Genomic DNA, 27,223 nt, shown 5'->3' on the forward strand with positions numbered 1-27,223 from the left:
ATGGACAGAGGATCCCGGCAGGCTACAGTCCATAAAGTCGCAAAGAGTTGGACACAACGGAGGCAACTTCGCACGCAACTTGTGGCTCAGATGATAAAGAACCTGCCTGTAATGTAAGGGGTCTAGGTTCGACCCCTGGGTTGGGAAGATTCCCTGGAGAAGGGAATGGCAATCCACTCCATTATTCTTACGTGGATATATTTAATTTGTATATAATTTCTATTTTATTTATATTTAATTTACCATCAAATAGTTCAGAAGAAAATGATACTGCCAGATGGCTGTATGTTTAGATAAAAAGTACCAATGTTAGAACAACTGGGTTAAACTGTTAAAAATAGGTGAATCTGAGTAAAGGGTATAGGAGTATTTTTCATATTATTTTTATTTCCACAATTTATCTATAAATTTGAAGTCATTTCCAAATAAAAAGTTAAAAATATATCATTTAACTGGGAAATTTTTATTTCTCTTGGCAAAGGATAGCTTGCTTGTGAAGAACTCAGCAAATGAGCCCCTGGACTTGGGACATGTACCAGAGCTTTCAAATATGATGACTTTGCAAATTACGATTTGGATACAAGTTTGGGGTTATATTGAGAAGGAAAGGCAGAAGGCTAATTTTATTTCTGTTTAGGGCCTATTTGGTTACAAGAAAAACAAACCCACGTTAACCAAAAGGAAATTTATGATAGGGAACCAAGAGAATTTCCTGAAACCCAACTGTGGGAAGCACTGCCAGCCTCCTGGGAACTGTTAAGATGCCAAGCGTCTCTGTCTCTCTGTCTATCTGGGCAGCTCTGACGAGGGTTACCAGAGAGCAAAGAGAAGCGACTTGTTCAGTGCTTCCAATAAGAGGGTCTGGGCTCTGCAAGCCCTCGGAAGAGTGTTTTCTTAAAGCTGTATTTTTTATTCATTCATTCATTCGTTTCTTTATTTGGCTGCATTGGGTCTTAGTGGCAGCCTGCAGGATCACTAGTTCCCTGACCAGGGCTTGAACCCAGGCCTCCTGCACTGGGAGCGCAGAATCTTAAATCCTGAAACATCAGGGAAGTTCCCCAAATAGTGGCAGGCTTTTTATGTTGAAATTAAAGAAGAATCACTGACTGCTGCTCTTTCATTATTGACTTATTTGATTAATCTACAATTAATAATTTAGTTATTCATTCCACCAATAATTTATCCTAAGAGTAACATAAGAAAAAGCAATTTTAATGTGAGCATGATGTGCTTAAGTTTGTCTTTTATAACAGTCACAGTGATAGAACAAGTGGAGAGCATTTTATTTTCTCAATGAATTTTGACTGAAGTACAGTTGCTTTGCCATGGTGTGTTACTTTCTGCAGTACAGCAAACTGAATTAGCTACACATGTGCATATATGCTCTCTTCTGTAGATTTCCTTCTCATTCAGGTCACCACAGGGCGCTGAGTAGACTTCCCTTGCTCCGATTCACTCAGGGCTTCCCTGGTGGCTCAGATGGTAAAGCATCGGCCTGCAAGGCAGGAGACCCGCGTTTGAACCTTGGGTTGGGAAGGTCTCTGGAGAAGGGAATGGCAACCCATTCCAGTATTCTTGCCTGGAGAATACTTTAAAAGGATCAGAGACATGATCTTTTTAAAATATATATATATATATATTTTTTTTTTAATTAATTTAGCTGAACTGGGTCTTAGTTGCAGCAGTTGAGATCTCTGATCTTAGCTGTGGCATGTGGGATCTAGCTCCCTGACCAGAGGTTGAACCCAAGCCTCCTGCATTATAAGTGTAGGATCTTAGCCACTGGACTCCCAGGGAGGTCCCAAGGCATGATCTTGATAAAGGTAATAAGGGTATGGTATTCAAAGCCATGGAAAGTGAAAGTGAAAGTCACTCAGTCATGTGTGAGTCTTTGCAACCCCATGGACTATACCTCCATGGCATTCTCCAGGCCAGAATACTGCAGTAGGTAGCCCTTCCCTTCTCCAGGGGATCCTCCTAACCCAGGGATCGAACCCAGGTCTCCTGCATTGCAGGTGGATTCTTTTTACCAGCTGAGCCACTAGGGAAGCCCAAGAATACTGGAGTGGATAGCCTATCCCTTCTCCAGCAGATCTTCCCGACCCAGGAATCAAATGGCGGTCTCCTGCATTGCAGACGATTCTTTACCAACTGAGCTACCAGGGAAGCCTCGAAGGCATGGAATAGATGTAATGCCTTCACAATAAGGGAAAGAGGTGCATAAAGGAGGTATTTGGGCCAGACCCTGAAGAACCCCATTAAGGAACAGATACAGAGGGAAGATCTCCAGGAAGAGAAAGAGAAGAAACAGCTCGAGATGTTAGTGGGCAATCAGGACAGACCAGTGTTGTCAATATTTCGCTGGTGGTGGTAGTTTAATCACTTCAGCGTGTCTGACTCTTTGCAACCCCATGGACTGTAGCCCACCAGGCTCCTCTGTCCGTGGGATTCTCCAGGCAAGAGTACTGGAGTGGGTTGCCGTTTCCTTCTCTGGGGGATCTTCCAGACCCGGGGATCAAACCCGCATCTCGTCTCTTGCATTGGCAGAGGGGTTCTTTACCACTAGTGCCGACTGGGGGGCCCATCTGAAATCTCTTTCTTCCTTAAAAAACTCACTGAGGGACTTCCCTGATGGTCCAGGGGTTAGCAATTTGCCTTCTAACACAGGGAATTCAGGGGGGATCTCCTTCAGGGAACTAAAATTCCACAAGCCTCTGCTCTAGAGTCTGAATGCCACAGCTAAGACCCGAGACAGCCAAATAAATAAATGTTAAAAAAAACAAAAAACAAAACCAATCTCATCAAGAGAGCAGGATGAGTGAGCAGTCCATTGATTGATAATAACAGCATCAGCATTCCCAGAAAGGAAAAAAAAAAAGCCTAGTCTCCTTCTCTGGGAACCACCTTCCAAAGGCGAAAAAGCCACGATGATTCCCCAGCACGGAGATGTCACTTCCCCAAGACGCCACGGTCGGGAAGCTCGACCGCCTTTCTGGGAAGAGGGGCTGCTCTGTCTGTGAGGAAGGCCCCCAGGCGGAGCGCGGCCGCGTGGGACGCGGAGAGCCGGGCCGGTGGTCGGGGCAGACCGCCGTCCTGACGGCAAGGGTCGGGCGCCGGGGATTAGGGGGCGTCGTGCTCCGGGGGTGAGTAACGGACAGCGGAGGCCTCACTGCCCCACCGGCTTCGGCTTCTGCTGCTTCCTGCGAGGCCGCAAGAAGGCCTTTCCCCGGAGACAGCGAGGGCATGTGCTGGGAAACGGACAATGCGGTGAGGAGGGCCGCCAGCCCCTGAGAATCTGGGGCCAGGACTCTTGGCTCTGGGACCTGCGAAGCCTTCAGAAGGCCAGAGAGTCGCCAGTGGAAATGAAGGGCCAGCCTCTGACAGGCATGCTGTGAGCTGCGGAATTACAAACAGACCGGCACGTTTCCTCGGAGCCCAAGAGAACCTATCCCGGCTTACTGTTACAAGGCATGGGACAGCAGGCGCTCGCTTGCTTCACTGGAGCCGGCTTTGGCATTAACAACAACAACAACAAATTCATCATCATCTTTTGTTTTTTTGGCTAGTTCAGAGCCCCAGGGACGGACTTTGTTGTTGGGTCTGTGTCCCGCGCCTCTTTTGTTGTCCAGAGGCATCCGGCAGCAGCGTCGCTGACTGCCCGCAAGCACTGCAGACGGGAGTCTTACCGTGCAGGGCGGGCGGATCAAAGCCTTCAGGGACAGACAGGCCGCCCGACAGGTTCAAGCCTGCGTTGCACAGCCGCCTGAGTCATCCTAGGTCCGGGGCTTTTTCTTTGAGATTCTGAGTTAGATGTTCTGAGTCCATCCAGCGTCTCATCTGTAACATGGGGGCTGGGGTCGGGGGGATAATGTCTGAGCTTTGGGAAGGAACCAGCAGAATGAAGTGCTCAGTAAATAACAGGATGGGATCGGAAATGCGGGCAGTCTCTCCTAACATTCATAGGACACATGGGCTCCCTGCTCAAAAGCCATCCCTCCCCCACTCCTCATGGTAGGCAGAGCCTGTTGTTCGCTATAGATTTGGAAAAGGCGAACATTCTCATTTTCCTAGCCTCTCTTACAACCCAGACTTGGGCCCGTCCCTTATCTTGAACCAGAATGGCCACAGTCACCTTGAAACTTTAAGAGGAGGCATCACTGTTTGCAGAAGAAGAAAGAATGGGAACACAGGAAGCAAAAAAGCCCATGACATTGGACAGCTGCTGAATGAATCCTAGAACACCCTTCTAGAGTTAGGATGATCCGAGCGATGCTGAGGGAAGAAGCAAGGCTGGAACGTCACTGGTCTCTAACAGCAAAGATTTATTTCTTGCCCGGACTGCCTGCAAACTGTAGATTAGATAGGGGATTTATTCTGTATCTCCTGACTCTGGAAGCCAAGCACACGGGACTACTGCATCCTGAACATTATAGTGTCAGAGGGGCAAAAATATCTCTAAGGATCTGTAATAATGCTCTAAATTATCTTCTTGTGCCAGTGTATTCCTAATCCTCATGGGCAGACTGATTTTTCCAAAATTGCACTTTTGTTAGTTGCTGCTGTAGTTATGCTATATAAGGAACAGCCCCAAACTCAGTGATTTGCCCTGACAAACATGTGTTTCTCACTCACAGGCCTGTGGGTTGGTGGTGGTTTTGCTGGGCTCACCTAGGGTTGCTTACACTTGACTTCACACTTGTATTGAATTCAGATTTATCTCATGTGGTAATAGCTCCTTTTGGGATCAGCTGCTACCTGGTATATTTTCTTCTCATGATTATGGAAAGACATGCAAGTGACCCAGCCCACAAAATAAAGCCTATGGTACTAACTCGGGCATTTGAAACGCTCTGCATTCTTACCTTTTCATTCCCCACCCCCATTGTTTTCTCCTATGCTTCCTTATTCAAATCAAATAGTAGATTTTTGTCCCTGATCATCCATGATCCACTTGTGGCCGTATCCCTATGTTTTGTTGTTTGCATTCATCCATCGAGATAAGTCAGACACTTCTTGTATACCCCAAATAAACCCTAAGATATCCTCTCATGCATTTGGTCTTCTGAATTGGTACCGTAGCATCTATTTGAACTGTTTATTTGGGGATTAGCAATTGTAATCTTGGATGGACTGCCTCCCTTTTTTAATCCCATGTAGAAACCATAACTTTGAAGCATACAGAATAACTTGACCACTTGGAATTGAAGTTCTTGGCCTTACTTTAGGGCAATACCCACAGGCATGCAAGCCAGTAATCATTTTCATTTCCTTGAGATAGGAACTTTGACTGGTAACAGGATCCCTTTTTTGTTAGCCACGGACATTTGGGGAGCCGTGTAGTTGAAATACAGCAGTCAAGTTGCAATCCTTGGAGATTTACTTGATCGCAGGATACTTGGCTGAGCGCAGCTCTCTCTCTAAATGAAGCAGATAAATGAGACTAATGAAAGAAAGATAAAAAATCTTTTTCCACTACAGTGTTTTATGCTGTAGTTACTTCCCAAAACTCAGGCAGAAAAGGGGTTTTTGGAAAATATTGGGCTATTTCTGCTACCTTTATCCCAAATTTGAAAACGTTTACTTGCAAAGGTCCTTTCCATTTTGTACCAGAGCACACAGTGCTAGGAACAATTAGGTCCACATTTTAGTTTTGGGAAACCACCTCTGTGTCAATGTTCAGATACTTAAATCATTTAGACATAGCCACCGCTGGCAAGGAAGCAGTTTAACACAAAGAGGATTCAGGTTCCCTTAGGGTGGCTGTCTTTGATAAGGAAGAAAATGCCCCTAAATTCTGTTGTGTTGTTTAACCTCAAAGAGGTTTATACTAGTCACCGTTCTCCAGGGAAACAGAGCCAATAGTAGGGTTGATGAATCCATAGACAGATGCGTAGAGAGGCTTCCCTGGTGGTTCACCAGTAAAGACCCTCCTGCCAATGCAGGAGATGTGGTTTCAGTCCCTGAGTCAGGAAGATTCCTTGGAGGAGGAAATGGCAGCCCACTCCAGTGTTCTTGCCTGGGAAATCCCGTGGACAGGGAAGCCTGGCGGGCTGCAGTGCCTGGGTTGCAAAAGAGTCGGACTCGACTCAGCGACTAAACAATGACAATAAAGATGCCTGGAGAGGTTTACCTGGAGGGATTGGCTCTCCCATTGGTGGGGGCCGGCAAGTCCGAAATCCGTAGGTCAGCAGGCTGGAGAGCCAGGGCTGCCAGCCTGGAGGCAGGATTCCTTCCCCTTTCAGAACTTCGGTCTTTTCCCTTAAGTCCTTCCTCTCATTGGACAAGTCTCTCCACATGATGGAGGACAAATACTGTATTCCAAGGCGACGGATTTACAGGCCCATTCCACCTGAAAAGGACCTTCGCAGCAACCTCAAGGATTGTGTGTGACCAGGTGACTGAGCAGTGCGGCCGAGTGGACACTCTGCACGGACATCAATCCAGGATTTCTGACTCCCAGCAGCAAGTTCAGAGTGAGGCCCCAGCACTGGCTGAAGCCACTGCCAAGGAAGGAGGGAGTGTGCTCAGCTCGGATCGCCTTGCACTAGCGTGTGAGCCATTGTGGACACCAACTGGAAATGCCTTCTTAGAGAAGTCTTTCTTAGGCCCCAGGTGTTCAGCATGGCTATTTGCCTTATCCATCTTTACCTTTTACAAACTATTTTCAGTATACCTGTCCTGCTCTATTGGCTAATTTCTTCCCTTATTATTATTATTATTTTTACTGGATGTACTTGTTTTACGATGTTGTGTTAGTTTCTGTCACACAGCACAGTGAACACATGTACACATATCCTCTGTTTTTGAATTTCCTTCCCATCCGGGTCACCGACAGGGAGTCGAGTTCCCCGTGATACACAGCAGGTCCTCATCAGTCCTCTGCTTTACACATCGTGTCAAGTGTGTATACAGGTCAGTCTCAATCTCCCAGTTCATCCTCCCACCCCCATTCCCTCCGTGGTGCCCTTTCCTTTTTTATCCATTCTGACCATCTCCTTCATTGTTTCCAGCAATCACATTTTCCTAACGTATTTCTAAATTGATTACAGACAGGGTTTATCTTTTCCACCATTTTTATACAGCTCATGCAATGAGGAGCGTGCTGACTACTGAGAATCAGGTGGTTTCACCCATTAAAGATATATCTTCGTTTACACAACTGGAGTTCTGAAAGGTTGTCTGTTTAAGGGGCTTTGAGGAGGGGACAAGTATAGTAAATGAGGTTTGCAAACAGGGAATTTCTGTGGTTAACTCAAGTTACATGGTGAAGTTAAGGTAATTTGACCAAATCATTCAAAATATTAATACTAAAATTGTAAGATTATTTTAGGTAAAATTAAGGGTTTTGATTAAACGCTAATTTAAAGAAGTGACTATTTTATTTCAGATAAATAATACCAATAGCCTTTTCCCAGGAGCACACAGAGGAAAGCAGGACACGCGCGCCGTAGGGTCGTCACTGAGCAAAGACTGTTACTGGACCGGGTCATTTTTGCCCCCCACACAGTAAGCCCAAACTCCCAGACGCCTAGCTTTGCAGCAAGCAAGGGTTTACTGCAGCCAAGGGAGGAGACAGAGGACAGATCTTAAATCCATTTGCCTGAAGCAAGGAGTGGTACCCCCTGGGGTTTGAGGGGTGGTTACTGATGAAAGTGAAGTCAGAAAGTGAAGTCACTCAGTCGTGTCTGACTCTTTGCGACATGGGATTCTTCAGGCAAGAATACTGGAGTGGGTTGCCATTTCCTTCTCCAGGGGATCTTCCCGACCCAGGGATTGAACCCAGGTCTCCCACATTGCAAGCAGACACTTTAACCTCTGCGCCACCAGAGAAGCCCTTAAATACAAGAACACAGTCTCTCATAAAACCTCCTATAGAGACACAGAACTTCAGATCCAAGTACTAACATCAAAGATTTCAAGGGAGGAGAGGAAGCCAGGTTGAAAGAAGAAGGGGGAGGAGGTGGGAAAGGGGGGTGAAAGGGGTGGCCTTACAGACGTCTCCTGCCACCTACAGACACCCAGGCGTTATGGGACTTTTCCCTGGGCCTCCAGAGAAGGGAGGACTGGAACTCGGCCCTGCCAGAAATCAGACCAGAACAGAACCAGAATTCGAGTTCTCTGCCAAGAGATGATCAGTCTCGAATCCTCAGCTCAGGCTGAGGCCCTTCGACCAGATTCCTGCATCCAGGACCAGGGGACTAGAAAACAGGGAAGGATAGGAAGGGTTAAGGAGAGGAAAGAGAGAGGGAAGGGGAGAGAGGTCAATAAAGTCTCTTGTTCCTTACCGGTCGGGGCACTCTGGCCAGTTGTCCACATCAGGAGGAGACCAGGGACAAAAGGGTCCCAGTTGCAGCCACTGGGTCTGGTCTATTGGCAGGCAAGCTGGCCCCTGAGTACCCCAAGTGGTCAGGATGTCAGTCTCAGTGAAGAAGAGTCCCCGCCAGAGTCACCATTTGTTGTAGGAAGGAATAAAGAAAGGTGGCCTGAGGCATGGCCAGAGGGGAAAAGTGTCAGCCTCAGTCATGTCTGACTCTTTGCGACCCCATGGACTGTATGGCTCACTAGGCTCCACTCTGCATGAGATTCTCCGGCAAAGAATACTGCAGTGGGTTGCCATGCCCTCCTCCGGGGGATCTTCCTGACCCAGGGATCGATCTTTACCATCTGAGCCACCAGGGAAATGGTGATTGGAAAAATGTGTGCTCGACATTGTTCCCCGCAGGCATCATTAAGCACCCGCCGCACCGGCCCAAGCTCGCCGATCTGCGCATGCCCCGTTGACGCGTCAGTGGTCCTGTCCGGTGTGAACCGGCTCAGACCGGACTCGATGCCGCCGAAGCCAAGTTCCCGGAAAACCGCTCAGGCCAACGTCTTACTCTTTAGGCTCCGTGCTCCCGCTTGGAGGACGTGTCAGTCTTTAAACGACCTTGAAGGCAGGTGAAATGGACTTAACCCAGGGTTTGGGGTTATCAACAGAAGTGTTTCGTGTATTTTAAAACTCTCTCTTTTCAGAGTTGTTTGTCTATTTGTACCTTTTCCTTTCTCCAAGATCTTGAATGCCTGACTACTTTGTATGAGTCTAACCTAAAAAATCTAAATGTGTATAATAGTTAATGTGCTAAATTGTTCAGCCGTGTCTGACTCTTTGTGACCCCATGGACTGCAGCCCACCGGGCTCCTCTGTCCATGGGAGTCTCCAGGCAAGCATACTGGAGTGGGTTGCCATTTCCTCCTCCAGGGGATCTTCCCGACCCAGGGATCAAACCTGCGTATCCTGCATTGGCAGGTGGATTCTTTACCACTAGCTCCACTTAGGACGCCCACGATATTTCACATCCATGTATTTTTCTTAAATCGACTTAGCTATGACTCTGAACCTCGAAGTGAAGAGGGAGGTTTTTCCGCATCATCCAGTTGATCTCTCCTGTCCCGGGCTTTCTGGTCCCTTCAGAGCTTGTCCTCTGCTATATCTGTACCCTGTGGGGCACTGGCACTTTGTCAAGGGTGAGAGCCTGCCATCCTGGAGTCTCACATCCCCGAAGGACTTGTACCCAGTCCCCCTGAGGCCCTGCTTCCTGACCAGCAGTCACCACGCCCAGCCGAGCTGCTGACTGAGAAGGTGAACCTTTGCCCAGTTTAAGTGAGTTCCCCTTCTCCCTGCTTAATCATACAGCTTCTTGTCTGTTCCCACCTGATGAAGAACTTCTAGCATCATCTCATCAAGGATTCCAGGCTGGACGAAAGCAAGAACCAGGTAGAAGATTATCTGCTGGCAAGAAAGTCTGAGATGGGTCAAGCTTCTTTGCTGGCAGGGAGAAGACTCCATGGGGTGATGAAAACTGGCGTTCGTGCGTCTTGTGGCATGTGCTACGAGCTCTGGTTCATCCTGCTTGTTTCTGCTTCGTTTTCCCTGCTAGACTGAAAATTCCTTCAGGTCAGTGTTTCACTCCTAAAGCTGCGTGTTGGTGCCTTCAGGGCGATAGCAAAAACTAGACTGAGTAGCTTGTAAACAACAGAGGTGATTGCTCGGAGTCCTAGAGTCTGGAAGTCTGAGATCTGGTGCCAGCATGGTGAGGTCCGTCTTCTCACACGATGGACGGGGTTAGGAGCTCGGTGGGGTCTCCTGTGAGTGCATTGATCCCATTTATGGGGACTCCACTCTTATGACCTAATCACCCCCAACAGGCTCCACCACCTAACACCATCACTTTCGGTGTTAGGGTTCCAACACGTGAATTCTGCAGGGACACCAACATTCAGACAGTTTTATTGTTGTTCAGTTGCTCAGTCGTGACCGACTCTCTGCGACCCCATGGACTGCAGCACGTCAGGCTTCCCTGTCCTTCACCATCTCCCAGAGTTTGCCCAAGTTCATGTCCATTGAGTCAGTGATGCCTTCCAACCATCTCATCCTCTGTTGTCCCCTTCTCCTCCTCAATCTTTCCCAGCATCGGGGTCTTTTCCAGTGAGTTGGATCTTTGCATCAGCTGGCCAGAGTATTGGAGCTTCAGCTTCAGCATCAGTCCTTCCAATGACTGGTTTGATCTCCTTGCAGTCCCAGGGACTCTCAAGAGTCTTCTCCAGCACCACAGTTTGAAAGCATCAGTTATTCCCCTCTCAACCTTTAGTGCTCCATAAACATAATTATATTTCAGTATCAAAAAATGTTACTGAATGCCTGAATACAGGAGAGAAGTACAGTTCTGGAGAATGACTCAGACTGCACCCGTCACTGGCCAGCACTCACTTGCGGACTTTTGTTTATTTCCTTCTGGGACCTCAAACCTAGGGAGTCCAGTTTAATCCACCTTTGGGTGCAATCTGTATTTAAAGAACACCCAAGGGATTTCCAATTGAAGAACCCCTGATATAAATTAGGAATTTCATTTTAAGGGTGAAAAAAATGAAGTTCAGAAAGGTTAAGTGACTTTGCAAAGATCTACCTAGTGATAGGAAAGAGGGACCTCAGTTTGATTTGCGTGTTGTCTCTTTATAAATACATTCTTTGTAATAAAAACAATACTATTTATGCTAAATGTCCTAACCGTATGTAGAAATGTGTAGTAAAAGTCGTTTTCCACCTCTGTTTCTCAGACTCCCACTTCTGTCTCCCCGGAGAGAATCACAAATCATATTTCCTACTAATCCTTTCTGATATTATATATATAATGATAAAAACACACATACGCATAGATGCATCACACATGATACTGTAGTATACATACTCATATAATTTGTTGTTTTTTTCCCTCTCCAAATCTTTTCATATCAGCATTCATGCATGATGCTTATGATTTATGCACACCTTTATATTTGCATATAAGATGTTTGAAAAGCAAACCTAGGAAATGCAATTCATGATCCGCTCTGGGGAATAAAAACGGGACTCTGAGAGATAAAGAAGGGAAATTGGTTTTCACCATACATCTTTATACACTGTTTGAATTTTTAGCATAAATATGTATATTCTTTAGAGCAAAAACAATGTTCTGTATTTTTGAAAAGACATGCAAGCCAAACCAGGACCCTTTCTCATCCTTGTCACTAGATGTATCTTTTCAAATCAGCATCTGTACGTTCACTTAATTTCTTAAATAACTTCCCTTTTTAAGGATGAAAGCATTTGGTAAAGTGACTAGTCTATAACTGCTGTTTTTCAAATATATAATGATTTTCAAATACAGGTTTGCTTATTTTGTTAAGAATAGAAATGTCTACCTGTCATGTAGGGATGACCCAGGCTCGTGTCAGAGACATTGGCAAAGGGTGGATTGTGATCTAGGGCTTCCTTGGTGGCTCAAGTGGTACAAAATCTGCCTACCAATGCAAGAGACGTAGGTTTGTTCCCTGGGTCGGGGAGATCCCTGGAGGAGGTAACGGCAACCTGCTCCAATATTCTTGCCTGGAGAATCCCGTGGACAGAGGAGCCTGGCCAGACTACAGTCCATGGGGTCACGAAGAGCTGGAGACAGCTGAAGTGACTGAGCATGCATGGGCTATGATTCTGGAAAGAAAGGGGTGAAGATGAACTTTACCGTTGGAACACTGTCATGGATAAATTTTACACTCACTGTAAAATTTATTCCAGCAAAGAGAAAACAAGATGTGCTTACCAATTTTATAAAGGGAGGAGGCAAAATAGAAAGTTGAGAAGTTGGTAAATTATGGGCTTTTGACATTTTGGGGAAAGATTCATGTTAAAAGTAGTTGAGCAAAAAATGAAAGTCAAAAGCTTCTCTGAACTTTATTCCACGTTAATTTCGACCAGAAAGGATCTAGTGATGTAATAGTAATAGGACTATGAAGGAAAATAGTCATGTTATGAAGTTCATAGCGACAATGAAAGAGAAATCTGGCAACAGGTGTAACAGTTGTTGGCTTATTAAAATGTGCATGTTTGCACATTTGAAGTGTTATACTTTGCAAACTCCTGTTTGTGTATGTTTAAGCTTTGGTCACTCAGATAGCAGTCCTGGCTTAAATGTGCTGTATTAATTGGTTCCAAAGTTCCTCTCTTAAATTTTTTTCTTCATTTTAAATTTTTTTTAAAAAACAAGCTTGTTTTGATGTTTTTATTGTGGTAAAATGTATATAACAAAACTCATTATTTTGTTCATTTTAAGCGTGCAATTTAGTGGCATTAAGTACAGTGACATTTTTGGCTAACCATTCACTACGATCTGTTTTCAGGATTTGTTCTCATCCTGAATAGAAACTCTGTACCCACAGAACAGTAACTCTCCATTTCTCGTGCTCCAGCCTCTGGTGACACCTACGTTTGGTCTCTGTGAATTTGCCTATTCTAAATACTTGATAGAAATGTAGACATACAATATTTGTCTTTTTGTATCTGGTTCATTTCACTTAGGATAGTGTTCTGCAGATTCGCCCACATTGTAGCATGGATTAAAATTTCACTCCTTTTGGCAGCTGAGTGATACTCCATTGCATGCATATGCCACATTTAAAAGTCCGTTCACCCCTTGGCACTTGGGCTGATGTACAGGTGTCCGTTTGAGTCTCTCGTTTCAATTCTTTCGGGTCTGTCCTCACAAGTGAAGTTGCTGGATCCCATGCAAATCCCGTTTACCTTTTTGAGCTAACCGAGACACGTGCTTACCACAGTCCTTGCACTGTCTCACTCCACCAGGAGTGCCTGCGGCTCCACTGTCCCCATGTCCTCACGTGCACTTCCTGTTTCCACCCATCCTCCTCCCTCCGTTTTTAAGCTTTTTCTTTTCCTGTGGACCATTTTATAAAGGTCTTTATTGAATTTGTTACAATATTGTTTCCACTTTATGTTTTGGTGTTTTGGCTGCCAGGCATGCAGGATCTTAGCTGCCCCATCAGGGACTGAACCCACACCGCCTGCATTGGAAGCATGGGGTTTTAACCATTGGACAACCAGGGAAGTCCTGCTCCTTCCCCACTTTGGATCATAGCTGTCCGAGGGGATGTGAAGAGGTGTCTCACCTTTCATTTGCATTTGCCCAGTGACTAAAGATGTTGAGGGCTTCCTTTGTGGCTCAGTTGGTAAAGAATCTGCCTGCAATGCAGGAGACCCTGATTTGATTCCTGGGTCGGGAAGATCTGCTGGAGAAGGGGTAGGCTACCCACTCCAGGGTTCTTGGGCTTCCCTGGTGGCTCAGCAGGTAAAGAAAGATGTTAAGCATCTTTTTGTATGCTTATTGGCTGTTGTTCATCTTTGGAGAAATGCCTGCTCAAGTCCTTAGCTTAGGTAACACCTTGGTTGTTATGTTTGTTCCTGTGGAGTTGTCCAGTGTTGGCCTTTTTCCTGTTAAGGCTACTGTGGCCTGGGCATCCTGACAGGGAGAGGGCACTGCTGATCATCTGGGTTGTTAGAGAGTGGAGGGCGGGTTCTGGAAACCTTCCCTTCTGCTGTCTCTTGGCTCATACTGTGTGCGGGGTCATGGTTCCCTTACCACCAGCTGACAGCATCCTGGGTGCTCAGGGTCCCATGGACGTGCTCGGGGAGTAGCCCTACCCCAGGCAGGCTCATCCAGTGACTGCTGGGAGTTAGCAGGAAACCAGTCGCCTGGGATGGGATGACTGGGAGACATACATTCTGCCCTGGACCCTAGAGCTCCCCAGCAGGAATCAGGGTGTTTACTCTCAGTGGTAACTAGCTTCATAATGATTCTTTTTTGGTTAAATTTATTTTTCTTACTGGAGTATATTTGCTTTGCAATGTTGTGTTAATTTCTGCTGTGCAACAACATGAACCAGCCACGTGGATGCATTTATCTCCGTCCTCTTGAGTCCACCTCCTGCCCCCATCCCAGCCCTCTAGGTCATCACAGAGCACCAGGCTGAGCTCCCTGTGCTATACAGCAGCTTCCCACTAACTCTGTTTCACACGTAGTAATGCATATTGTTCTTTTCCAGTCACTCAGTCATGTCCGATTCTTTGCAAACCCCCCAGACTGCAGTACGCCAGGCTTCCCTGTCCTCCACTATCTCCTGGAACTTGCTCAAACTCATGTCCATTGAGTCCAACCATCTCATCCTCTGTCGGCCCCTTCTTCTCTTGCCTTCAATCCCTCCCAGCATCAGGGTCTTTTCTAATGAGTCGGCTCTTCACATCAGGTGGCCCAAGTATTGGAGTTTCAGCTTCAGCATCAGTCCTTCCAATGAATATTCAGAACTTATTTCCTTTAGGATTGACTGGTTTGATCTCCTTGCAGTCCATGGGACTCTCAAGAGTCCTTGGAAGAACATCTATGACAAACCTAGACAGCGTATTAAAAAGCAGAGACATTACTTTGCCGACAAAGGTCCGTCTAGTCAAAGCTGTGGTTTTTCCAGTGGTCACGTATGAATGTGAGAGTTGGACCGTAAAGAAGGCTGAGCGCTGAGGACTTGATGCCTCTGAGCTGCGGTGCTGGGGAGGACTCTGGTGAGAGTGCATACATCCGTGCCACCCCCTCCTTCCCCACTGCGTGCGCAAGTCTGCTCTCTGGGTCTGTGTCTCTATTCCTGCCCTGCAAATAGGTTCATCAAATAAGAGTTCTTTGTTTCTTTTTCTTCCCAGTCTCATTTCCCCGTTTTCTGGCTGTCTCATCTCCTTCCAAACAACTTGCATGTGAAGGCTCGTCTTGTGGTGTCCTCTGGGTGATCCTAGCTAAGCTGGAAGCCCAGGCTGAGTGTAGGCCGCAGACAGGCTGGGGGGGCGGGGGTGGGTTTAGAGCCTCCTTCAGGTACTGTCTCTCCAGGATCTTCCCCCGCTGGACTCTGAAAATAGCTCCTTTTCTTGGTGGGATAGAATGGGTGTGGCCTCCAGCAGGCAGTTGCTACTCTCCACTACATACGAAAATCCTTTGCTCTTGTTTTCTATGGAAAAGCTGGTTTGGGTTTATTAATTTTGGCTTCTGTATACTTTTCCAATACAATGTCCCACCATTAGACCAGAGAGTGGCTTACTACCAGAGCCTGCATACAGCATCTGAAAATAAGATACTCTTCCAAAATTTCGAGCAGTGGATAAATATGACCTCATGGCTCAGCATTTCACAGGCGATTTGTCGTTTACCGCTTGTTACTATGATGGTTTCCATGTTACAGATGAGCAAACTGAGACTTAAAATATCTGGAACAATACATCCCAGCTGTGATTTTTATGACGTGAAAATGTTGATTCTATCATTCAAATATCATTTCAATCCACTAATGGGACATAGACAGAGGGTGTCTTAGACTTGTGTGTACAACAGAAGTGGAAGGAATAACTAATATGCTAGGTAAACGACTTGGGTTTCAAATATCTTGACATTTTTAATTTAGGCAAAAAAATTACAGCACAAGTATAGGATGTGGGAGCCCTGGCTAGACAGCAGTTGACCACAAGTTTTACATGAGCCAGCAGTGTGATGTGGCTACTCTAACGCAGTGTTCAGCATCATTGTCAGAGGCGTCTGACCAGAAGCTGGGTGTGCTCCTCCTTGGTCAGGTCAGATGTGTTCATTGGAAGGGCCGAAATTTAATGAGAGATCTTGCTGATGCAGGACGCTACCAGGGGACTTTCAGAATGGCAAAATATTCTGGAAGCCCTTGCTGTGTGAGCAGCGCTTAGGGTACAAGCGTTTATTCATCGGTGTCTGGGAGGCAGACAAACCTAAAGCAAACCTAGCTCCTTCACTTTGTAGCTCTGGAACCTCACATGAGATACTCTCTGTACCCCTGTTTCCTGTAAAGTTGCAACACGAACACCTGCCCTTAGAGATCCTGTATGTGCAGATAAGAAACTGTAGGCAAAGTGTTCGGCATATACTGGCTGTGCAGTGAATGGTGGTTTTCATTCTTTCACATGTTTGGGGGTTTGTTAAGCAAGGAATTAGCTCCTCCCCATCCCAAGACAAAATTGGGACCATAGGGAGTTTTAGGGGAGAAATTTTCATTTCACTCTTAGGAGTTGTTTAGCCGTTAAGTCGTGTCCGACTCTTTGTGACCCTGTGGACTTGAGCCTGCCAGGCTCCTCTGTCTATGGGTTTCTCCAGGCAAGAGCACTGGAGTGGGTTGTCATTTCCTTCTCCAGGAGATCTTACTGACCCAGGGATCAACCCCAGGTCTCCTACATTGGCAGGCGGATTCTTTACCACTGAGCCACCAGGGAAGCCCCACTAATAATTCAATTGTTTACAAAATGCAGATGCCTCAAACATCTGGCCTCTGCCTAGAACTGCACGCTTGTATAGCCAGTCTACACAGCAGGTATTTTAAACACAACGGGGTCAAAGCAGAATTCTTGGGTTATATGCGTTGCCTGCCTGGGTGTGTGCTAAGGTGCTTCAGTCATGTTCGACTCTTTGTGACCCTATGACCCCAGGCTCCTCTGTCCAGGGGATCTCCAGGCAAGAATACTGGAGGGGGTTGCCATGCCCTCCTTTAGGGGATCTTCTCAAGCCAGGGATCGAACCCCTGTCTCTTACATCTCCTGATTGGCAGGTGAGTTCTTGACCACTAGCACCAATTGGGAAACCCAAACCTGGTCAACCTTCAGCTTTCCCATACCAGCAATTTTACCACCTGCTCAGCTGTTCAAATCAAATGTCTTCGAGTTCTGGGCAGTTTTTCTTTCTCTTACTCCCCTCCCCCACCCCAAACCACACCAAGTTCTGAGTCTTTTTAACCCTGATCTCCCAATATACTGCAAGTCCATCAGCTTCCATCCCCAAGGTCACTGTCACAACCCGAGCCATCAGAATATACATGTGTGTGTGTATTTCTGATTCAACTTTGCAGTTGTTTTCCTTCTATTCCTCTTGCTTTCGATTCCATTCTCTCCACGTGAGCAATGAAGTCCCCTGTTTAAAACTGTTTAATTAAAATTTTGCTTCTTTAATTTTACTTTATGTTAATTTTGGTGAAAAACTTCTACAAGTGGAAATTTCTCTTTTTTATAGATCACAAGGAAAAGCAAGACAAAAGTTTTATTGTCTTTTATTTACCATTTTCAAAATATTCATTTGGTTCTCTATCATCCTCCAAATGTGACTGATGGGGTCCTTTTTTCCCTTAGTGTCATTATAAATTTACAGATTTTAATGTGTCTGTAGTGTTTTAATCCCTTGTATTATGATTCTCATTTTTCTAATGAGAATTTTCCCATTAGAAAAATTTCCCATCCTTAATTGGGATTTCTAATTTCTAATTTTCCCATCCTTAATCAGCATTTCTTTTTAAAAAATTTTTTATTGGAGTACAGTTGCTTTGATAGCAGCTTCTCATTGCTCTGAGAGGAGAATCCTCAATCCTTACCTCACCCTGCCAAGCCCAGCACTGATCGGCCTCTGCCCAGGGCTCCAGCTTCACCTTCCGGCCTCCTTGGTCCGGCCCGCGCGTTATGCTGTTTATTTCATCTCTCCTTGCGCTCGGCTGAGAGGATTCCCATTAGGCCCTTCATCTCAGCTCTTCCCTCTGTTCAGAACACTTTTCTCTCTGAACGCTGATGTCACGTGCTTTCAGAAGCCCTCCTTGATCGCCTGAGCTTTAGGAGCTGTGCAGTCGCCCTCACATTATTCTATTTCAATGATTTGAATCCCATGTATTACTGTCTTATGACTTTCCTGTCCGTTAAATTACTCCCAGCAGCTGTGGGAGTGCTTAAATAGATGTGTGTAATACATAGATGCATGAATAATGAAGAGTGAGCCACAGAACCGCAGGCTGCTTGTTAATGAAAATGTATAAATATATACAAGCATGTCCTCTCTGGTGACTGTATATTAACTTACATTATAGAAAAGATTCCTGCCCTGAGTCAGAGGACCAACTAGATGAGCACTGTGTCACCTTCTAAGCCTCATATACTGTGGTTTCGTTAATGATTTCCATCTTCAACAGCTCAAAATTTAGCTGTGAAGAAATCAGTGATTTGCTTCATTTTTTTTTTTTAAAGAAATTTAAAAGGGAAGAAACATGGAAGGAGAGAAGAGAAAGGCCTCTAGGACAAATGTAAATTTGAAAATGGGTGGATTAACACAAACAGGTTAATGAGTGGGTTTTGTACGACTTTAGTTGCTGGAGCTAAGACAAATACCACACAGCCTCCAGCAGCCAAAGCCACGGCTATCCATCCGCACGAGCCTCCACCACGCACGTTTTTCTGACTGTGTCTGCCTCAGATGTTGGCGTTTGTACTTTTCTATAAAAATCATCAAAACAGCAGAGATGCCTTCTCTTCTATGGACTTCATCTGTTCCTCGTTTCAACTGTATAAATATCATTTGCATGTCCTGGGTTTCTGACCCCTACCAGTGGAGACCAAATCGATTACCCACGAGCCGCTCAATTTGCAATCATTTAAAATTCCAGGCTCTATCTGGCGCGAACGACGAACAATGGAAACTTGTCCTGGTGCTCTGACTCGGTCTGTTTCTTTCATTTCCCTTTTGATTTGTTCCCTTTTCATCCTTCCCAGTTTTCTGCCTTTTTATTTTCTGCATGCCATGCCCCCTGCACGCCTTACGGCAACTCCTATCCCCTTTCAGTAGCCATTTCATTTTTGGTCACCAAACAAAAGTGTTCAGTGACCTTCACGTCCACAAGGTCGGTTCATCCCAGTCTGCTGGAGGCAGGTGTCCCTGCGTCAGGGAGGCAGAGGGGACCGAGGCCAGATCCTGGCCGTGGGCTGCGTGTGGCTGGCCCGCCGGGTGGTGACATCGCTCACTCGGGGCCCCGCACAGCTCCACGGGCAACCTGGTCTGTGTTTAATCTGCTCCGACCACAGAGCAAATGTTTTAAATAAAGTCTCTGCCCGAGTGAGTCACTACTCTTCTGGCTTTTATATGACATACCGAGGAGTGATGGTTTACTTTGCCTGAGTAACAAAATTAATATAAGAGAAACATTTTTGTTATGTGGTATCTTTAAAAAAAAAAAATACAGAAAAGAAGAAAGAAGAGACATATGGGCCTGAGCAGTGAGATTTGGATGAAAAAGTTCCACTTGACACAAGGGAAATAATGAAAAAAAAATGTAGTAAATTTTTTTTTGGCAGGGAAGGGTGAAAAAGGATCAACAAGAAGAAGTAGGAAAAACCCCTGCACTTTCACCAAACAGCTGCTGTGCCTCCAATAGTGTCCCTTATGTCATTTAAGGTCATAGTCTCTAAGAAGCGTCATCTATTATATTATCGCTTTTGAAAGAGATGTTTTGTGTTCAAAATCTTGTCAGTTTCCAGGGTGCGTGTGTGTTCCTTGGAGTCTGTTACAGTAGAGGAGCTAGTTGGTGTTTTCTCGTCTCTCCTTAGGGAGCTGGTTTAGGGATAAATGCAGGCAGTGGTGGCTGCCCTCCTCTGACTTGGAGAAAGTTTCTGTGCTATTTTGTTTGACTTGAAACAGCCAACTTCTGTAATATCAGCTTGGTTTTCATGCCTTCTGAAGTCCAAACCACATGTTCTCCATCCAATGGACAGAATGTAGCTTGAAGACACACAAAGGTGTTTGGGGTGCCCGAGTGATTAAGTTCACTTACAAGTGAGAAGGGTGGTGTGTGGGCTCGTCTGTATATCAATTTCGTTTTTCTGTGAACGGAATCTTGATTCTAAAATGAAAGGGAATTTCTTTTGGCCCCGATCTTGGCTTCATCCAAGGAAGACACAACTGATTAAAAAAAAAAAAAGAAAAAGATGTCTTTGCCCGGCTCGGCAAGTTCTGCAAGGAAAGAGAAGCCCAGTATGAAATGGCAGATGTGGGGAAGATCAAAGAAACCTGCCAAGCCTGACCTTCGAGCGAGGACAGGCTCAGAGTGCACCCGGCCTCTGCAGCCGGGAGTCGGCTCTCGCCCAGCAGTCACCTTAAGAGGGTCCCCGCGGGCGGCGGCTTCCCTCTGGGAGATCCATCGCCCTCATCTCAGAGTGAGACCCGCATGCCTGCCCGCTTCCACACAGTAGGAAGAGTTGAGAGCGTATCTGCAAAGTACTAGCATGTTGCTGGCGTGTAATAATGCTCATCTAATGATTCCACAGATGTTGGTTTTATTATAAAGTACCTGCTGAGAGCATCTCTCAAGGCCCCTTTCTCTTCCCTCGCCTGGTGTGATGTTTACACAAACATCGATTATATGTCCACATAATAGCATTGAAAAAGTCTGAGTTTAAAAGCAGCGTCAGTCACAATAGCACCATTTTTAAGTTGCACATAATGACTTCTATTTGTTCATTTATTTTTTCGGAGACTGTGTATGAGCCTGCAATGACTCAAGCTTGATAAGTAGTTGAATGGGACTGACTACAACACGTTTGGAAAGGAACTTTAACAATGTAGGATTAAGTTAGGATTAATGGCAGTCAGTTTCATTAATCATTTTTCATAAGAGGCAATGCAGCACAATTGACCCTTGAACAAGACACATTTGAACTGTTCCTGGGTCCACTTAGACTTGCAGTTTTTTCGGTAGTAAATACCACAGTGCTACAAGATCGTGGTTGAATCTGCAGACGTGGAGTCCTGGACATGGATGAGCTGGGTGCGTACAGACGGCTGACTGGATTGATGAACTGGGTACATACAGACGGCTGGCTGACTGGATAATCTGGATATATGCAGATGGCTGACTATGAATTGATGAACTAGGTATATACAGATGGCTGATTGTTGACTATGGATTATGCTTGGACTTTAAGCTGGGTGGGGAGGGTTGACACCCCTAACTCCATGATTTTCAAGTGTCAGTGTGCTTTTGAAGGTAAATTTAAAGTCAGACACTTAAGTCTAGGAAGGCAGTCCAGTGCTCTAGGCAAAAACTGAATTCATGACCCAGAGTAGAGATTTTCAGATGGTCTTCCATGGAGCCCTAAGCTTTTGTACTGCCTTAGGGTTGAGGGTATGTCTCTGTGTGTGTGTCTTTATGTGTGTGTTGGGTTTGTGTGTGTGTATGTCTGTGTGTGTATCTTTGTGTGTATGTGTCTGTCTTTCTGTGTGTGCATCTGTGTGTATGTCTGTGTGTATGTTTATGTGTGTGTATCTTCCTGTCTACCTGTATCTTTGTGTGTGTGTGTCTGTGTGTGTCTTTGTGTGTGTCTGTGTGTGTCTTGGGGACTGGAAGGCCTGCCCGCCCTCTCTTCTGCCGCACCATCTCATTCACAGCAGTTTCATTTTATTTGTACTGGTAACATTTTTCTCCAAAAAAGTCTCAGGGCTAAAAATAGTTATGAAAACCACTGAGCAGTTAAACAAAGACAAGACCCGCACAGCTGACAGCGATCCTCAGGACAGGCAGCAGGTAGCCGGCGGGGTCTGCTGCAGGGGCCGGCGCTGGCCAGCACACAGGGGTTTTTCCATTACCTTTCAAGGGTAATTTGGGCCCTGAGGACGGGAACCTTAACTGCTGACGGGCGAGAGGACTGCTCGGGAGTTCAGTTGTTGATAGGAAAATTACAGGGAACGAGTCGGCAACGTCATTGAGGCAAGAACACATCTTGTGTTAAATTGGGCTGTAAAGGTCTGAACCATAAGCAGCGACATCTGATCCAGTCAGCTCTGGCCTGGGAACAGCTGTGGTTCCAGGACCCAGGGAGGGGCCCGATCTGCAAGGGGGGGGTCCTACTTGCTGCCCTTCAAGAGCCGGGCTTGGGAACATTTCAGGAGCGTCACCTGGGCAATTTGTTTAAAATGCAGTTCGTGTGTTCCTCCACCAGCTCGCTGCATCTGGACCTCAGGCTGAGATCCAGAAACTTGCTCTTTTTAACAAAATGTGTGTCCTGGTGAATCTGATACCCTTTAGTGTGTCAGGACAACCTGCCAAGTTTCTCAGAAGTTCCTGTTGCTAAGAATCACGCATGGTCGTGTTAAACACTCAGCTCTTCAGACCTGTTCCCCAGGGAGGCCCGGATGAGATTGAAGAATAGTTGATTTATAATACCGTGTTAGTTTCAGATGTACAGCAAAGTGATTCAGTTATGCGTTCTATATTTTAGGTTACTTTCCGTTATTCATTATTACAGGGTGACTGAATACAGTTCCCGGTGCGTCTTACACATCGTAGCTCATGTCTGTTGACCCCACACTCTGAATTCCCCACTCCCTCCTCTCCCCTCCGGTCACCACGTTTGTGTTCTACATTTGTGAGTCTGTTTCTCTTTTACACTATATAGATTCATTTCTATTATTTTTTAGATCCCACATATAAGTGATATCATATAATATTTGTCTTCGACTTCACTTAGTTTGATATTCTCTGGGTCCATCCATATTACTAAAAACAGCAATATTTCATTCTTTTTTAAAATTTTACCAGTTTATTCTTATCATAGATAAGTGGGGTATATTGAGGTAAGATCTGAGTTTGTGGAATTTCTGGCTTTTGTTGAAGAGCTATTGTAATGTTACAGAAAACTCCCAAGGAATATTTAAAAAAATCATTTTCGTGTTTCCTTCCTCTCATGGGGAATGGTTTTATGAAAGTGTCATTGTAAACAGTTTCATGAGATTGGAACAGATATGAACGACAAGAAGCACTGTTTTTGGTGAACTGACAAGGGGGCCTGGTTGTCATTATTTGCGTGAATATGACATATGATTGCAAATTAAATCAGCCACATCAGATGCCATTGCTCTCCATGTTTGCTCAGAAAACCACTTATTAACCTCAGTGGATGCTTCATTTAGGTGTAACTCATAGATGTTAAATGTTTTTTTGCATTTGTATACTTTATTCCCAGAACACAAAGTAGGAACCGCAAAATTACAGCTGAGTTAATTTTGGCATCTTCACAAAGGCAAAGAAATGAAGAATTGGGTCTCTGGAGAGCATTTTCTCTCATTTTCTATGGAGTGAGCTTATTTTTTCCAATTGATGGATTTGTTGACTTTTCCTTTATATTGGAGAATAGTCGATGTCCAGTGGGCTGTTGGGTTCAGCTGTGGAGCGGAGTGATTCAAGTATACATATCCACGTGTCTACTGTCTGCGTGAGCTCAGGCTTTCAGATTCCACATGTAAGTGAGATCACGAGGCAAGCTCATGAAGATGAGCGTGTTTGGGAACAGCAGAACTGCAGTTCCGGGTGAGCAAATAATAGCAAACTACGGCGAGCTTGTTGCAGGCTTGGGGTAGGCGGTATTTACAGGCAAAGCAGGAGCAGTTCGGGGGCAGTATAGTTAGTTCAAACCAACAAGAAGCAGAGACTGGCCTTGAGAGCTTTCTGAGCAGGCACTCAGTCCCATCACACAAGCGAAGCTCAGTGCAGCCTTCTTGGTGAGACCCGTTCCAGCTGGGGCGCTTTTCATCCATGCCTCTGGCGAAAACTCCCAAGGGTTAAGACCACCTTTGAGCAACACCCCGCCATCTGAGTCCCTTAGTCTTTAAGTCTGGTCTTCCCGAGCCTCCAGTTCACACCCTCTGGTTCTTTTTCAGATAGAAATTCTCTCACGCTAATCTGTCTTGTGAGCAGGACCGAATTCAGAGCAACCTGTGACGTCATCTTGATGGTGTCACCCCTAGGGAGGAATTTGACATTTGGCTCCAGGGAGGGCCCCAAGAACAAGCATGAGGGCTGGACAGAAGATTCCTGAAAGTGTCCCTCAACTCAGAGAGCAGCAGGTGGGGGGAGAAAGTGCAGGTAGGAGGTGATGTGAGACCAGATGATTTCCCAGAGCTCTGAGCAGGCGCGTGGACTGACCCCTGCCTGTAGACCTCTCAGCAGGGAATCAGCAGCCAGTGCTGCTGGGGATCCTGGTTCTGGACCATCACTGCCTGACCTGGGGGAGACTTGGACAGTAGCAAGTGGCCACTCGGGAGCCAGGAGTGAGACCAGGTGAAGTCTGAGCATTGCCTGTGGGGACAGTGTTCTGGGGGAGAGAAGGAAGCCAGGGTTTAGTTTGGGGATGTCAGAGAATGGGCTTCTCTGGTGGCTCAGTGGTATAGAATCCTCCTGCCAATGCAGGAGACATGGGTTCGATCCCTGGGTCGGGAAGATCCCCTGGAGAAGGCAATGGCACCCACTCCAGTATTCCTGCCTGGAGAATCCCATGGACAGGGGAGCCTGGTGGGCTACAGTCCATGGTGTCCCAAAGAGTCGGACACGACTGAGTGACTAAGCAACAACAACAGGAGAGAATAGAGATTTAGGTTTTCTCACTTTTCCTGAATGACTTTCATTCTTCGAAGAAACCTGGCTGGGTTAGAAGCCTAGAAATGGGTAGGGAAGGGCGTGCACTGGGGACGGGAACAGGTCAGAGTGTTGTATTCAGATGGAGACCCTGGGAACCTGGGCACTTGGTTTCCACCCTAGAAAGAGGGCCATATAAGTCCTCTTCTGATGCAACCAGGGAATTTTCAGAATCCCCCATCCTTTTCCACTGTAGTGCCTTGGGCTTGGCCGCATTTCCTCTCGGTCCCCGCTACCCAACTCCAGTGGTTTGTACTCTTCCTGGAGCACGTGGAGTTCATCCCATGAGGCTGGTTTTCCCCTGTGCTGCTTCTAGAGACTGTTGTGGAAGTTTCGCTTCTCTTCTACAGAATGTAGGTGCTTGCTGTGGTGTCCTTGGCTGCAAAAATTAGATGAGTCTTTATCTCAGTAGAATATTAGCTTTTCCATAGAAATTATAAATTTAAATTATGCACCATGAAAGGGAGTACAGAAGCTGAGAAAATTGAATGAGAAAAGAGTCTATATTCAAGTTTCCTATTTAATAATTTAAAGTGCACACTAATTGAAGAATCTGGGATTTTGGAATTGGTCATCTCTAATGAAATTTCAGTATTTGGGATAAAGGGACTGAAGATTAGAGGTGGACTGAAATGGAATGTCACATTGCTGCTTCTTTAGTAGATAGAAAAGCTTTAATAACTTTGTTTATAATTCTCACTTGAGGATTGTTCAGAGAAAAGGCTCCACCTGACCCCCGTTCTATTCTGCCTTTGTTGTCTTAGTCCTTTGGCAGAAAAGAAAACCAAGAAATCCGAAACTAGATGTGGCAGGTTTGGAGTGATGGGGAGCAGGTCTTTAGCTGTGACCGCATGACTCCACAGGTTTGCGCTTAATTCTAGGCCTTGGTCTGGTCTCAGTGTCTCTGAGTCAAATGGCCCCCTTTTCAGTTACTGAATGTAGAGAAATCTGTATGCAAGTGACCTCAAGCAGTCTATGATAAACGGTGGTGCTGATGGCTTATCCGAGCCACAGCAGGAAAAAGTGTTCCTGATGAGTAAGGCATCAGGCTTGTTGAAGGCATCCAGATTGGCCCCGACACATGGTTAGTGGCAGATAAGATATGATCAGAAGGTGCTGACTCCAGTGCCTTGGAATTTTTTGAAACAAATTTTGGGTTCAAAGGAAAAACAAGCAAACAGGAAAAAGAACATGCAGCAGAACAAGAACAAAGGAAAATTCATACACAAAACGAAAGGAAAATGAGTCAAAGAGATGAGCGTGGGTGTTGATTAGTTTATTCTGACTTTACAGATGGTCGTTTTATATCAGCATTATGCACGCTGTGATCTCATTGCCTTTGGATCCCACAAATTCACTAGAACACGTTTTCCCTCCCAGGAGACCTTGGTTAACTCTGCTTACTCAGACCTTATTTAAAACATACCCATCCTGTAGGTAATGACTAAGTGTAATATGAAGACGTCTTACACATCTGACTAAAAGCTCAATGGAAAAATAGGCGAAGAATACAGACATTTGGCAATTGAATGTAGAAATCACTATTGAAATATGAACAAAAAGTTCACTCTGACAATTTTAAATGAAAATAGCATTATTTTTAAACCTCTGAAAGTGGAAAGTGAAAGTGAGAAGAATATGTTCTGAGATGATAACCTATGATCTTGTAAATTGGTATGATTTTCCTAAAAAAATTTTTTTTCATGTTGGCTTTTGGGCTGCAAGGCACGTGGGATCTGGGATCTTAGCTTCAAACCTGCACCTCATGCGTTGGAAGGTGAAGTTCTAACCACTGGACCGCCAGGGAAGCCCCTCGTATAACTTTCTAAAGACCAGCTTGGCGAGACTATGTTCATTCAGAGACTTGTCTTTGCATGATCTGACCCATCCTAAAACATAAACTTGATGGTGAATTTTCTGCAATATGGTCTGCTGTTGGTCTCGCCTGAAAGCAGGGTCAGTAGATTTTTTTCCTGCAAAGGGATAAGTGATCAATATTTCGGGTTTGTGCACCACGCGGTCCCCATCTTACTGGCTCAGCTCTGCGCTTATTCACAGGAGCAGCCATGTTGCTGAGCCGCACTCAGTCATGTCGGACTCTCTGCGACCCCGTGGACTGCAGCCCGCCAGGCTCCTCTTTCCATGGGATTTCCCAGGCAAGAAAAAAAAAAAAAAAAACAGTCATACAAAGTAGCTAGACAAACATGACTGTTTTCCAACCAAACTTTATTTATAAACACTGATATTTCAATTTCATATTATTTTCTGATCTTCCTAATATTATTACCTTTATGATTTTTTCCAACTATTAAAAATGTAAAACCCATTCTTAGCTCACTGGTGGTTCCAAAAGAGGTGATGGGCTATATTTGGTTATCTGGTTCTGATTTCAAACACCTCTGGCTTAAGACATAAAAGCTCAAAACCCTCAAATTTTTACTGTAGTCTAATAAGTGTACAACAATATTCTGCTTAAAAAATGTACCTTAATTCAAAATACTTTATTGCTAAAGAAAGCTAACCATCATCTGAGTGTTCAGTGAGTCATAATCGTTTTGCTGGTGGAGAGTTTTAGCTCGACATGGATGGCTGCTGA

Source organism: Bison bison, unplaced genomic scaffold, assembly GCF_000754665.1.
Source record: "Bison bison bison isolate TAMUID 2011002044 unplaced genomic scaffold, Bison_UMD1.0 scf7180017864371, whole genome shotgun sequence".
Classification (NCBI taxonomy): Eukaryota; Metazoa; Chordata; class Mammalia; order Artiodactyla; family Bovidae; genus Bison; species Bison bison.